This window comes from Dreissena polymorpha, chromosome 2, assembly GCF_020536995.1.
Source record: "Dreissena polymorpha isolate Duluth1 chromosome 2, UMN_Dpol_1.0, whole genome shotgun sequence".
NCBI classification, from domain to species: domain Eukaryota; kingdom Metazoa; phylum Mollusca; class Bivalvia; order Myida; family Dreissenidae; genus Dreissena; species Dreissena polymorpha.
Window position 1 is genome coordinate 95,794,837 of NC_068356.1, and position 15,630 is coordinate 95,810,466.

Here is a 15,630-nt window from a genome sequence, read left to right on the forward strand (position 1 = left end):
ATTTTATGTTATCAGCTTTGCATTTCTAATAGTTCCTCTGCATCAAAACTGGCTTGAGCCGTTATCGCCAAACTCCAATACAAATAAACCGTATGTAGAGGTTGACATATTACTGATGTATGTTAAGTGTATAATGTATTTTTGGCAGTGTCATGCAATCGCAATCAAAGTCTTGGCATATGTACATAGATTTATAAACTTACTGTGGACCATGTGGCGTAATATTGTTTATAAGATAGGATGATTCTGCCATAATGGTAAATTATGCGGTTTCGAGAACGATTGTGCAATTAGTATGAAGTTTATGTGTGAATTTCATCCGACGTATTTATTGCCGGAAGAAGGTTATGGTGCGTAAACAATTGTGTCATATACTTGCTGAGGTTGATATATTGGTACATTGTGGTAAACATTTAATTCATATATCACAAGAAGGAGCAGAGTTGTATTTCCAATGATATGTTGCAATTAAAAATCATCTTAAGAAAAAATCATATGAAACACGTATTGAAAAGAAGTTATCGCGTCGTCCATGTGTCTGTTTGCCCGCCGTTTGTCCTTTGCATTGCTCCATTATATACAAGGAATTTAATACTGCATACTATTGTTATAGGGCAATGGGTGGAAGTGCAGATCGCAATCCCCTTTTTAACATTACAGCGGCCTATCCTGATGTTATATTATTTTTTGAACAGTTTCAAAGAAAAAAGCGTGTTCACTGAAATAGGCCTTTCAGAAAAATCAGGTCATAACCTGCCCTCTGTTAAGATACATGTTCAAGTGCTTTGGTCACTTTATTTGACTGTTTTGCCTTTTTGCAGTATTAAAAAAATCTTCACAAATATAAAAAATTATCACAACATAGAACATAAAAAATGCATCATACATAAACACTGTTACTAACTGTACAACTGTCGTTGAAAACACAATTGTTATATGAGTGCACATACGAGTGCATTTATAGTAAAATATAAAAATGACTAGTACAAATACTATTTGTCTTGTTTAAAAAATCACAAAGGCCTTTGAAATACATCGCATATTTTTGTCAGTTTTAAAGAACGCAACGTATTTAAGAATACTCAAAATACATAACATTAATAAGTTATTATAACGTCTTTAAACAATAGCTCACAGACAATACATACGTAGAATAAGACTTAATTACTAAAATTCATGCCACATATGTAAAAACATGGCGTATATCAAACTGCTATTTGTTAGCTATGATATAAGATGTCTGAGTGAAGAAAAGTTATATATAACATGTTAATAAAAAGCGTTTTTAATAATAATTATGGGCCGCGCTCCGTAAAAAAGGGTTTAATACATGTGCGTAAAGTGTCGTCCCAGATAAGCTTGTGAAGTCCGAACAGGCTTATCAGGAATGACACTTTACGTACATGCATTCAACCCCTTTTTCACCAAGCGCGGTTAATTTTGTGTTAATAAAGTTTACAATGGAATCCATTATACGCGTTGTTTTCCAGTTACACACACGCACTGTTGTATGCAATATTGATAAGAAAACCTTCGTCTAATTGCTCCATTATTGCTACAACTGGCGTGTGTTTGAAGCATCATTGCTTATTTATCACAACATTTAGATTTAACTCACACCTTCTCGCACGAGTGCTAGAATGCTTTCTTTGAAGTCATGCCAACTGTTTTCTTAAGAATTGTGTATTTTTTTTCTTAAGTCGCTTATAGTCCAATCATAGTAAATTGTAATAAAAACATAAATTCAATAAAGTTATGCACTTTTTTTCGAACCCTGCTTTCCGTCTCAAATATGTTTTTGGTGTGAGTTTTCTGCCGAATTTTCTAGTTCAACCGAACATGAACGCATACACAATGTATACCATAACGTATATAATATAATATTTTCTTTCATCGTGTGGTACATTTCTAAGGATTACATCGTAAACATAAACGAAAATCAGCATGACCGAGCCAGGAGTATACATTACTGATGTTTTATTTATGTTTTATTAAGATTTAAGCATTATATTAAACAGGTGCACATGCTAATTACGCGAATATTTGAAAACGATGTTGTCTTCATTTGGTATGTTAATTGTAATATTTTATATGTAAATGTATAAGTTTATTTATAATAATATATGTCAATATTGTACCAATATTTATTATTATATAAAATATAAAATAATTGATGTCATAAGCAATTTAATTCAACATCATCCATATAATTAAGTTGACAATAAGTGTTTTTTAACATTTTAACGACGTGTAATGTTTTTGTGTAAAACTAATTTGCATGCGTTATTATCACGCGGGAATTTATTTAGAGCGATTCAAGAGTTTGAGCAGGCGAGATGGGTTTGTGTAGTTTGCAGTTTGCAGAAGAAAATGAGCAGTTGCAAGGCCCAGCAAACATCACTGATGATTGAAGAGAGAGAGAGAGAGAGTAAATTTGATTGATACTTTACAACTACGTTCAGTTGTCAATCGTTCCCGATACTTATATGCTGTTTTAGAGGTAAAATAAAGCCATATAAGCATGCATGTAACATGTGCATTGTGTGGTTAAAGAACCCCACAAAGTAACGATAAATGTGATGGTCTGACTAAAATTTAAACAAAGTTAACGCTGTAACAGGTTATTTACATAGAGAGGTAAGGAATGCAGGCTAATACTTTATAGAATATATGTTATTCCGAGAATCACAAATGATTTATAAATCGTGTTGTGAACTCAACAGAAATTAAACCTGGTGATAATTCTACGTCTTTACACTTGAATAACAATCATTTGAACACCACCTGTTTCAACGAAGTATTAACTGGATAAGACTTTGTATAATGCCCGAAAAGACATAGAAAAGAAATATTATTCGATATTGTATAAGCACCCGAGCCTGTTTGTAAAACCAGACGAAACCAATAAGATAAATTGAAACAAAACTATTTTCAGCAAACGTTCTTAACGTGTCTTATATTATTATATTTACGTGCTTTACAAATACGTAATCATTACAAAGTAATAACTACACTGAAGGTAAATGATTGTATCCCAGTAAATATAGTTTTACACCGTTAAATGATAAAACGTTTAACGATATTAACTATGATAAATACTAACACTTAACACGAAAAGAAAAAATAGCATTATAATGACTTCGATTCAAATGGTGCGCACTGAGGCACTAAATAGTAGTATGGCATTTTTACAGAAAAACCCAAATATTTATGAAATGCGTTATCGAATTGAATTACAGTGCACGTTGAAGCACGAACGAATATTTTTCCTGTGTGTTTTAGTGATTTATTTTCCTTCAGTAGAAAATCAAATATCACTTCAGTAGAAGATCAAATATCACTTCAGTAGAAGATCAAATATCACTTCAGTAGAAGATCAAATATCACTCATAATATCTTGGATTACCATTGGATACCAATTTAACTGAGACACAATCGATTAAATCTTTGATCATTCTTAAGGAAAGTCACCTAGTGGTTTATCTAGTCTTCTGCAATTTATTAATGTGCGACATTTATTTCAATATTGAGAAAATCAGTATCATATTAAAAACCATTGGGGTCAACAATACAAAGCAGAATTTACGTTTATATGGTCATACTATAACATCTTAAAATATTCACACAATGGTATGCCATAACGTGTTTGCCAGACGATTTTGATAAATCTTATTTTCATTATTATTCCAACCAGATGTAAGCCTTATTATAAACTAATAAACCGTGTTATTATAAATGTTGAATAGATATATGCAATAGCATGATTGTTGGTTTTAAATCAAAATGCGAACAGTTATCTGACTAATAAATCAAATACTTTAACGCGCTGTACGCATACGTTGGTCCGTTCAACAAGTTGCCTTAACAAGTTTAAATAACGTTTTATTTTACATTCTTTGTTTGACGAACATGTTGAATCTCCAGTACAACAACTTGAAAACTTTTGTACACAATATCTTTCGGGCCTCGAATGTCGTTAGTAAGCATTTGAAAAAATGATGTTTATTACGTTCATACGTTTAAATGACTGATACTACAAATCACCGATAATCAAGCAGTTGCATTTTAAATAAAACTCACATAAAATAAACAATTCGTTTACAAACTAACAGCGTTTGTTGAATTGTGGAATATCATGTACAGTGTGCCCCCACCTGTATATATATATATATATATATATATATATATATATATATATATATATATATATATATATATATGTGACCGACAACTTAATATTACACAATTACTCACCATACATTAAACAGTGAGCAGACATAGAGTACTATGTTTCTGAAGAATAATGTTCAACGTTGTTATATATGTTAAGCTCTTTACAACCAGTTTTTAATAATACATGTACATTATACCTCATGTATCGAAGGATTATTCTAGTTAATAAAAAACGATTTATCGTTTGCATTATTATCAATCTAGTCTACGCACCATTAAATATTCCCATCTGGCATATGTTAATGAACTATGTTTTATCCTGACATATTAATAGCTTTTGCATGCACTGTACAATATAATAAATGATGTTTTCTTCTTGAAATTGCGTCCCGCATATTTTTGTTCGATTAGTCTTAAAAAACTATTCAAGAGCAAAAAAATTTCATATGTATTTCTGAATTCTAACGTATTTTAACAAAATGTCATTCCACATATTTTTATATTATGTTTAAAAATACTCAATCAGAGCGGAATACGCTTATCTTTTTTATATATTTAATTGTTAGCGGACATGCATACATACAGTTGATTATTTTACATATTACGATCGTATTTCGAATTCTATACGATGACCGATATCATGCGTTTGTGTTTCTGTACTAAAATCTAGAAGTTAATGTTAATCCCATAATAAGATTTTGATCAATTTCTTGAGTCATAAGTTTTGTAAACATAATCAAACATGGGTACAATATGCAATTAGAAGTAACCTATGTTTCACTGTAAAACTTAATTAGACTCGTTTTGTGTTAAATTTTAGTTCTTTCGATTTTTTTAAGTTGTTGTTCTGAATAAATAAATAATAAAATATTACAATCACATGTTGCTGTTCGTAATTTGACATCAAACTATTCTAACAATGATCGATCTAAACTTCAATAAAATTCCAGAAATGCAGAATAAATGTTCATAGCGAATTCTGAATATTGAGAACATCTGTTTGAAGAAATTTATTGGTATATAGTCCTCAAAAGTTCGTCACGTTAAGCATGTTATAATCAGAAAATTAAAATGCATTGCTTCGCGTAAGTCGTGATTAGTTATCGTGTCATGGCAATTGTCATTATAATTCTGAATTTAAAATGATAATGCTTACTAAAGAACTCGCACGCGTTTTTTTCTTAATTAGTTTCAATCCCCCTTTTTTAAAAGATATTATTGGGGTGCAAATAATGTCTCTGATTTATCATAAACGTAGAGTCTTCCCGTTATTAAAATCATAACCCAACACGATAAGTTGCAAAAGTATATCTTCTTGCTTTAAGAACAGTTATGACGATTTAATACATCTATTCGTTTATTTGTGTTCTCTCGTATGCAAAAATGCTAAACATACAACATCTATGTACTGTTGGTAAATCAGATCAACGCTAAATTCAAGTACCTGAATAGCATTTACAAAATAATAAAATTTAGCCAAAGAAAGATTCAATCAATTGTTTTAAAAGATATACATATTATTGTATTATTTGTAGAAAACGCAAATGGCACTATCTGTAATGCAACTTAAACTTCGATTCGAACGATAAGCATTCCGATATTAAGAAGAGGTATGTGAGTTATCTAGGAAATAAATTACGTCAATTAATCTTAATGTAAAACGTGCAGTCGATTTGTCAGGCAAAACACATGCTAATCAGAATCTATTTTCTTCCTGTGGGATCTTAGGAATAACTACTTTGCATATCTTTTCAAAGATTAGTTATGCCGCGCATCATTTACAACCTGTTGAGCCAATTTTACCGGAAACTAAAACTTTTGTGAAATTTAATCATTTTTATTACTTTTTCTACTTTGATGAAATGTATACAGCCATTAACGCCATAATGCGGTGTCCTAATGTTTGTAGTTGCAGATTTCCAATATTTCGGATGGCATTAGGTACAAGAATCCTGTTACCTTTACAATATCCCCCCCCCCTCTTAACCGAAATTTATCCAGTTTGCGTATCTATATATAAACCTCATCTATAAAATAACACCGCGCCCAAAAACTATCCCGATTTGAACTTATGATATGTGAGTCTCAATATGATTTAATACTAAATATATAGTATGGTTAACAATCTTAAAATAATTATTTTAATTACATGTATAAACAAACGTCTGCCTTTTAATACAGTATTGAAAAACAACTTTATACATTTATTTATAACAAATAAAATATTAACGTAAACATCATTAAATACACGAGCATTCATCGGTCAAACGCATTTATGCTCAAACAATCGGCAGGAATTCAACAGTCCAATATTCCCTTGAGCACATTTTAACAATATTTTAAAATCGTTAATAATCAACACAGTTTTTTACGCCTGATGAGGATGTTATTTACTTCTTAGAACGGTATGAGAGAAACAAATTTAGTGTAATGTGTGATGAATTAAATAAGCCCATTTCAATTGAACTAGTTAATAAAGCTATTAAGGAATTGAAATCTAATAAAAGTGGAGGACCTGATATGCATATAAAAGAGTTTTATGTCCATGGTAGAGATATTCTTTTGCCATATCTACATATACTGTTCAACAAAATATTGATAGTGGTTATTTTCCAACTACCTGGTCTGAGGGTTTTGTTGTTCCTCTGCACAAGAAGGGTAGCATAATTGACAAAAGTTAATATAGAGGTATAACATTATTGAGTACGTTAGGAAAACTTTTTACTCGCATTTTAAACATAAGACTATCACAATGGGCGGGACATTATTATGTATACGTTGAAGCTCAGGCGGACTTTAGAAAAAATATGAGTACTCTTGATAATATTTTTGTACTGCATGGTCTTCTGACACACTTATTTAATCAAGGGAAACAGCTTTATTGTGTTTTTGTGGATTTTAGTAAAGATTATGATTATGTAGTTCGAGATAACCTTTGAAGCAAACTTATTAAACTAGTGTGACGAGGCAAAATTTGTAATATCGTAAAATCGATATACTCTTCTATTAAATCTATAGTAAAATATTGTAATCAAATAGTGAAGATTTCGAATGTATGCTAGGAGTCCGGCAAGGGGAATGTTTATCGCCGTTTCTGTTTTCTATGTATTTAAATGATTTAGAATCAGTGCTCGCTGAAAGTGGCTTAAATGGTATAGATGTGGATAACTTCAAATTATGTCTTGTGTTGTATGCAGATGATATCATTATTTTTGCAAATAACGCAGAGGAATTGCAACAAAATCTAAATGTATTTTATGAATATTGTAAACGCTGGAAGTTAGTAGTGAACAGCGATAAATTTTAAGTCATGATTTTCAGAAAAGGGGGACGGGTGCCAAACAATATTTCTTTTCACTACAATGATATTGCAATTGAGATTGTTTCAACGTTTAATTACCTTGGTGTCGTATTCACGACTGGTGGTTCTTTCTCTGATACACAAAGCACATTATCAGGCCAAGCCTTAAAGGCTGTTTTCAAGATGAACAAATACCTTTATAAATTTACCGACATTACAGTAAACACCGATAAGAGTTGTTTGATAAACTGGTATCTCCTTTTCTTAATTACGGAAGTGAAGTTTGGGGTTGTGTTAAGGGCGATGCCATAGAACGTATTCATATGCAATTTTGTAAAAGTCTGCTTGGTGTTAAAAGAAGTACTCAAAACGATTTTATATACGGCGAACTTGGGAGTCTCAACTGTCAAACAAGTAGATATTATAACGTTATAAAATATTGGGTTAAAATATTATACACAAATAGTAAGTAATTCAATAAAAAAGTTTACCTTGCATTGCTGAGTGACTGCGAAAGATGCCCTAATAAAACAAGTTGGTGCTCCCTACTACGTAATTTGCTAAACACACTTGGCTTTTACGATGCCTGGTATTTCCAGGATGTCGGGCACGATACTGTGTTTCTTGGCGCTATTAAACAACGACTTACAGATAATTTTATCCAAAATTGGAACGGTCGATTGGTTAACTGTAGTAGAGCTCTTTTTTTTATAGGAATATAGAATCCTTTCAACTTTAACCATATTTAGTATTATGTAATATTAAACAGTATATATTTAGCCTTACTAGGTTACGAGTATCCTCTCTTAGATAGAATAGAAAGTGGCAGATGGTCTAAGCCCAATCCTACACCTTTGGAGAAAAGGACATGGTCTATTTGTAATCGTCTAGAAGACGAATATCATTTTGTGATAAAATGCAATTTATATACAGATTTAAGATGCAAATATATACCTATATATTACAGAAGCAAACCAAATATGCAAAAAAATATAGAATTAATGTCTTCCGAAAGTGAATCTGTATTAAGAAAAGTGCTTTTGTCCATGCCGCTTTGTTAGTTAGATCAACGAACATGTATGTGCCCATTTGATGTATTTTTACCTCATTAACTAGCTGAACAAATGTAAATTGCTGCTGTTTTCTGTTTTTGGATGTGATTAATATCCTGCAAAATGAGTATTTTTGTGTGAGTTCTTGTTTACGCCTTCTTAGTTTGTTTTGTTGAGTAAATGTTTATTTGAATTAATGCATTGTGTAATAGTAATTAGATTTACTCCTCGTAAATTAAACGTTTTTAGCATAGGTGCTTGCACCTATGCTTATGGTATATACCACATTTCGAAAATCCACATACATCGGTTGTCCATTATGAAGCCTTACCTGATCAAAAATCAGACGAAATATCTATTTAATTTAGCATATGGTAATTCTTACAATTTTTTTGGGGGAAACGTTTTTCTAACGTTTTCTTCCAAGAATATTGCTGACACCGTTTTTAGTGAATTTTTCTAAGACCGTTTTATGTCAAAAAATCTTCTTATAACCTAAAACAAATTTCGTTCGTAAAACAATTCTGTTCTTGTTGATAGTGACCTCACACCTAATTTATATGGGATCCCAATTTCTATTTCCTTCGTTTACTGTTCTGTGTGAGGTCAAATGTTTACATAACTGAATTAATAAGGCCCTGGTTAAAGTATATGTAACATTTCATCGGTTAATTATAAATAGAAATTAAAACATATTCTCAGCAGGAAGTGGGGCATAAAGCACTTTTATTCTTTGAAAATGTGTAAAAAATGGCGGAGTACGATGAATGTTTTCTTATTTATGACATGGATTCTGACGTGCCTTTCTATGGATTTGATGAAGTAGAGTTTAAAAGTAATAGAGATGTGTTAATTGAAGTTAAAATGATTTACTTTGAGCCAGAAATTTACGTTACGAGTAGAGTTAACGGTTTAAATGTGGCATCGGATTTAATGGATTCGCGCGAATTCTGGACGAGTGCTGTGTCTGTAAAATATTAAATGGAAAGCTGTAAATGTATCAAGTCGGAAAAGAAAACGGATGGTTGCATAATGGTATGCGTGAAATAATGTAATTCTACGTATTTATTTTCATAGTTATGTCATTTTGTAACCATTCACATTCGTCACTATTTGGAATTCCCGTTTCTAAAAATAGAGCATTTTGTTAACAAGGGGGGCGACTCGTGATGTCAGCAATCGTTAAGGCTACAATATACTAAATAATCGAGTCATGAAGGGCTGTACTTTCTAAACAAATCATCATATTTTCCTCGAAGGCATGTTATACACTTTGTTCTGGTTTTATCGTTTGGAGATATTGATAGGGTAAGCATAGGTGTTCACTACTTAATCCCTGAAATAGGATAAAGTTGGAGATTAAAGTAAAAAATGGCACTGCAAAAGGTTACAATCCACTAGAAAACGGCCGAAAAAGGCGCAAAAACAGTCGATTTTGATTTGAGTCGAATTTGTTTTTGGTTTGAACATGACAAATCTTTTTTATTGCTTAAATCGATTCAGCTTAGAATGCCCGTAAAGAAAAGGTATGGTTATGGGGGTCTCTATGTGCAAAATGTTGTATTTATTTTCGCTCAAAGTTGTCGCTTTTACATCGAAACATATAATGAAACTATTTAGTATATTTTGACCTAAACATTTACTTCAGCAGCAACTTCCCTGTATCTTGCAACTATGCTTTCAGCGCCATCGGCGCTCTCGTTCATCTATGTATGCTGCCGACTGTTTGCTTTAGGTGCATAGTCGGTTTTTGTGTGTTTCTTGTTTTTACTATCTTTATGTTTTGTTTAAACAGTAAATGTACGTTAAAATGAATACAATATGTATTGATAAGTATATGAGTACGCCTCTTAAATATTATAATTACGGTAAATACATATTGCCTGCTGCAATGTATTTATTAGCACTAATTATGTAATTATTATTTAAAGCGTTGTGTAACCTCGCTTACTCATGATTCTCATGTGTTTGTTTATTATAATCATTTTATATGTCTATTACTATTGTCATTATACATGTACTAAAATGAGTCCACATGGGACATTGGCCTTCTTGAAATGCTGTAAATAAAATCTTGAATCGTGAATCATTTGGCTCTGCTGATTGCCAGCATCAACTATGCATGCTATTTAATATTTAGGTATTTCTGATACTTTCATTGTAAACTAAGCCGCAAATGTAACTTATAGCGTTATAATGAAGAAACTGATGTGTCTCTAGAAAGCAATGTTGATATATTACGCCCTTCTGTTTTGAATGATTACATAAGTTGTTGGACAACAGAAAAATAGTTTCCTCTTGTACTTACACCAATGTTGCAAGTTCCCGATAAGAAATTCGATATGTCAGTCTCAATCTATGAATATGATTGTTCTCATCAGTAGAATGACGAATTAAGTGCTAAATTGTTATGAGTTCTAGTTGCGGAAAGCCGCTAATCTTAAGTACAAACTTGCTTGAATGTTAATGTCACATGAAAAGTATTAAAATACAAAATCATGCGCATATTTTACTCTACACATGAACGTTTAACTTTACGTCTTTGATATACGCATTTATTTACACTCGATGTATTAATGCAATTAAATGTTTATAACTAATGTTATTACCTAACTTTATTTAAACATATTTAAGTGATGTTAATGTACACATTGTTTAATCAACTATGCTTGATTTTAAATATTCATATCTGTGTTATCACGTGTATAATTATTGAATTAAAAAATAGCGAAATGTAAAATCTCTTTCAGTTTTATCTTGCGACGAGTTAAGTCACGGGATTGTGTTATACGTCATATTATTGGTATGGTAATTCAATTAGAACTTTTTAAAAAATCTTTTGTATTTTTTATTATGCATTCGAATGATGGTCTATAAGGCATTAAAAAAATAAAGAAATCAACACTAAGTAAATTGAATTAATATTCTTCTTAATTGCTTTTATCATTACAATGCTGAGTGGTTAATATTAATTACAAGTGCGTTTGCCATGATAAATGTAAAATTACTTGTGCACATGATTCCAGTATTCATTCAGTTGGTTTGGAAATCCTCTTACTTCTTAGACGCAATGTGCTGCCTCAAAGCATTGTTCTTAATGCGTTTCATATAATTTTTGATTCATTTATTTCAAATGTTGAAATATCGAAAAAGATGTTTTACGGTTAATGATAATTAATATTTCTGTAGTAAAATATGTAAATAACTATTAGAAATGCAGCGCTGTTTTTCAGGATCTAAATTTACATCCGCTAACTAAGACTTATAACTTTGACAAACTTTTAAACATGATTATGCACCCTTTGATACTTTGTAAATTTCAGGTTAAGATGTGGACCTTGCTTTCAAAGTTAATTAAAATCAACAATTAAAAATGTTGTTTTCAGGCATGGTCACATTACCTTATAATTATAAAATGTTATTTGCTTACATGAATACGTTCTTGTGGTCATTATATTAAATATTTAAGCAAGATGTACCGTACAATCAAAGCGGAAGAAAAAAGTCAACTTCACTGTTTTTCTACTGATCTTTAGTCACTTTTGTCGCTGATGATTCTAAAAAAAACTTTACGAATATATTATTCAACGACAAACGCCAAACAGTTTAACTACGCTATTTATTATCTTAAAGGTTTGGCATAATAATGTCAAGGATGTGATCAATTGTAATTTACAGGTTCCTCCCGACAACGGCGGGAAATTTAAGTACATAATGTCTATCCCTCGTGACATGCGGGGAGTGTATTCGCGGAAACTATTCCTATACATCACTTCTATTCGTTATTCTAAAATGGTGTTTTCATGGCAAGAGTAAAAACCAGAGATAAAACTTCACTAAATGTAAAATAACTCTGGAAAACTGTACCCGAAAACAACCAATAATTAACAAAAGTTTACTGATCAAAGGCTAGCAAATTTTCTAACACTGGTACATTCAATTACGCAGGAACCTGTCGTCGGGGGCCGAACTAAGTAGACCATTGGACAGACTGACGGTGTGCCGTACGCTGTTTAGTCCTAGCCATGACGATGTGGGTTTCTAATGGAGCTCAGGTTAAAATAGTTAGCTAAAATATGGTTACTGACCAATTATCTGCAAACTCATCTTGCTTCCAGCTGTTTATAAAATATATATTATATTCGATATATTACATGACTGGTGCGTCCTCTAATCCGAAATGATCCGTAAAACAAAATAGTGTCTTTGTGTCGTATGTACGAATCTGCACTAAAATCAAATTTAGATTCACAAAGTAAATCGAATTATTTCTGTCGCCAGTTGTTAAAACGAAAGTAAGGTTGATGTTCAAATGTACTATTTTTCCCTTTCCGGGATAATGTTTTGATATATTGATGCTGCATTAACAAATATAAGTGATCATGAAGTGAAAACACAAAAAATAAACAACGGATGCGATAGACACCTATCAACTGATAGATGCCCATAATATCACTTTAAACTAACGATCTAAACGTTCTCTGCACTTCGGAGTTTTTATACAGCAATCAAGTAGTAAAACCCACGCTTTCCACGAGAATGACGCGACCTTGTTAACCGATTCGAGTGTTAACAGGTAATTAAATTGACCAACTATTTGTGATTTTAGCATTACACAATTTTCATTCTTCGTGATGCAGTTAGGAATTGCGCATATAGAAAGGGTAATGCGAACTTTGTTTTAAATGATTATCTTTTTTTGTTATTCCATTTTTTATTTCCATCGTAATATTTTTATTACATAATTGCAGAACATATACTGTATGAAATACATAGTTTTTAATATATTTGTTTCACATTTTTCTCGATATAATTATGATACAAAGCATAAGTGAAGACTATGGTTGGTGTGAATAAATATGTTTTAAGTTTCACCAACATGGAATAGAATCACAAAGTTACATAAATATATGGATAGAAAAAAAAACAAACTAAAAATTAAAAAAAAAAGGAAAGTGTATGTTGCTTTTGGGTAGGTGTACCTATGTTACAAATGTCCAGTGAGTATAAAATATATGTAATTTATTTTGTGTTGTCGCTATTAATTCCTCGAGTTTAATTCGATTATTAAAAAAAGATACAAAAGCATCTATTTGCGGTGTTGCTTTTTCCTGTTTGCATTTAAAGATAAAGTATTTAGCCAATAATATTACGGAGTTTATAACGTGTGCATTTTTGGAGTCAGCTATAGTGAAATTACAGAATGATATTTTTGCAAAATTTAGTTCAATGTTTTCTAACCTGTTTGATTTGTTGTCAATAAAGTTTTTGATATCCATCCAAAATTTTTGAATGAGATGACAATCCCAGAATACATGAATATTCGTTTCTGAGTACATATTACAAAAATCGCATAAGGTTGACGGAACAAGATTGCATTTATGTAGGTAAGTGTTGTTTGGTAAAATGTGCATGAAATATTTATATTGGAAATTTCTAAGTTTGGTGTTAATAGTTAATTTAACTGATTGAATGAAGATAGTTCTTTGATTAATTTCTGGATTATTAAGCGTGTCTTTCCATTTGTCAAATTGTTTGAACTTTTCAGGTTTGTGTTTTAGTAAAAGAGATTTATAAACTAGTTTGCAAGCTTTTGTATGTTCTGTTATTTTGTTAAGCATGTATTCCGGTGTGGTATAAATGATATCGTTCACCTTTAGTTTATTTTTCCAATCGACGGGTATGCTTTTGACAATTTGATGGTATTTTATAAAATCTGCTTTATCTATTTCATAAAGAATTAATATATCTTGGAAACTGTAAAATTCTCTTTTTCTAAAATCATATATATGTTCAATATATTGAATACCTCTTTCGAACCATGTTTTAATAAAAAAAGTTTTATTTTCGTTTTTTATAAATGTTTTATTCCAGATAATTTGCTTTTGTATTGGGATTTCATTTTTTTCTAATGAGACACTGAGCCATCCACAGAGGATGTTTTTTAAGAATTCGAATTTGATGTTAAGGTCTATAACATCTTTTTCATGGTAATTTGATTTGAAAATTAACATTCCTCCATAGTTGTTTAGCATATTGGTATATATTCTAATCAGTTTTGAGTCGGGTTGAAATATAAATCTTTTCACCCAACTGGCTTTGAGGGATGTTAAGAATAGGTCAATGTCTAACATTTTTAAACCACCATCGGCATAATCTTGTATGATCTGCTTTCTGGCAATTTTATCAGGTTTTTCATCCCACAGAAATTTGAAACATAGTGTATTTATTTTTGAAATGATTTCTTGGGATGGATTTGGTAAAACTGTTAATGGATATACAAGCTTGGGTATTGCAAAGTTTTTTAAAACTGTGATTTTTGCAATTAACGATAGTTTCCACCGTTTCCATTTATTCAAACAAGTTTCAAAAGCATGAATTTTTTCAGGAAAATTTAATAACATTATTTCTGTTGGTTCGTTACTAAATTCTATCCCTAAAGTTGAGGCGTGTTTAGAGTTCCAAATGAATTGTTTATGTTTGCAAAACTCGATTGGGTTATTTTTGAATGCCTCTATTTTAAGTATTTTACATTTCTGTCTGTTTAATGTAAGTCCGGATATTTCTGCAAATTCTTCTATGATTTTTATTAAGGTTCATGGGGGGGGGGGGGATAAAATTCATTAAAACTTCGCTTTGGTTTTTCTTCATTGAATGTGGTACAATATGGTCAAACTATATATCATTTTAAAGCTAAAGACGGATAGAATAACATAAACACATTTTTGACATTCAATATTTGTGTGCTTTATTCGTATTTTGGTTTAAAACCAATACTTTTTTACACTAATTTACAAAATCTCAATCTAAAGTTAGGAATGATATGCACTACCTTAAGTTGAATAAATACAAAGCTATATACATATACAAGGTCAAGTTAGCAACATTTCACAGAAAATTATTGTCATAAAACAACAAATGAGTTTTTATTCAACTGCCTTTTTTGGATAAATATCCTAAACAAAGTTCTAAAAATAACTAAAACGTAACTACTTTTTAACAATCCAGGTATGGTGGATAATAAGAGTCACAATTCTATTTCAAAGGCTTAACAATTTTGTTATTTACCTCTCAACCAAATTGCAAATTTTAAACCATCTCAAA